Genomic DNA, 1369 nt, shown 5'->3' with positions numbered 1-1369 from the left:
CAAAACAGTTGGGTATACCTCCTATTTCAGATCTGGAAGCAAAAGTAATTGCTTCTAGAAACGAGTCCTTTCTCGAGGAAAAGTTTCTCTCGAAAGAATTGAGTGGGAGGATGGCGGAGACTTGATGAGGTTATTGAACCATAACTTCAACTAGTGTGTAGCAGGGCACAGGAAGTTGTTCCTGTGGCACCTACACCAATTGAAGTGGAAGCTTATGATAGTGATCATAAAACTTCGGATCAAGTCACTACCAAACCTCGTAGGACGACGAGGATGCGTACTACTTCAGAGTAATGCGTAATCCTGTCTTGGAAGTCATGTTGTTGGACAACGATGAACCTATGAGCTGTGGAGAAGCGATGGTGGGCCCGGATTCCGACGAATGGCTTGAGGCCATGAAATCCGAGATAGGATCCATGTATCAGAACAAAGCATGGACTTTGGTGAACTTGCCCGATGATCGGCAAGCCATTGAGATAAATGGATCTTTAAGAAGAAGACGGACGTGGACGGTAATGTTACCATCTATGAAGCTCGACTTGTGGCAAAGAGTATTTTCACAAGTTCAAGGAGTTGACTACGATGAGATTTTCTCATCCGTAGCGATGCTTAAGTCCGTCGGAATCATGTTAGCATTAGCTGCATTTATGAAATCTGGCAGATGGATGTCAAAACAAGTTTCCTTACTAGTTTTCGTAAGGAAAGGTTGTATGTGATACAATCAGAAAGGTTTTGTCGATCCTAAGGATGCTAAAAGGTATGCTAGCTCCAGCGATCCTTCCATGGACTAGAGCAAGCATCTCGGAGTCAGAATATACGCTTTGATGGAGTGATCAAAGTTTTTGGGTTTATACAAAGTTTGTTAGAAACTTGTATTTACAATAAAGTGAGTGGGAGCGCTACAACATTTCTGATAAGTATATGTGAATGACATATTGTTGATCTGAAATGATGTAGAATTTCTGGAAAGCATAAAGGGTTGTTTGAAAGGAGTTTTTCAAGGGAAGACCTGGATAAAGCTGCTTACATATTGGGCATCAAGATCTATAGAGATAGATCAAGACGCCTGATGATACTTTCAAAGAACGCACACCTTGACATGATTTTGAAAGAGTTCAAAATAGATCAGCAAAGAAGGAGTTCTTGGCTGTGTTACAAGGTGTGAGTATTGAGTAAGACTCAAGACCTGACCACAACAGAAGAGAGAGAAAGGACGAAGGTCGTCCCCTATGCTTTAGACGTAGGCTCTACAGTATGCTATGCTGTGTACCACACATGAAGTGTGCCTTGCCATGAGTTGGTCAAGGGGTACAATAGTGATCCGGGAATGGATCACATGACAGCGGTCGAACTTATCCTTAGTATCTAG

The sequence above is a fragment of the Aegilops tauschii genome, chromosome 7, assembly GCF_002575655.3.
Source record: "Aegilops tauschii subsp. strangulata cultivar AL8/78 chromosome 7, Aet v6.0, whole genome shotgun sequence".
NCBI lineage: Eukaryota > Viridiplantae > Streptophyta > Magnoliopsida > Poales > Poaceae > Aegilops > Aegilops tauschii.
This window is presented reverse-complemented; position numbering follows the sequence as displayed.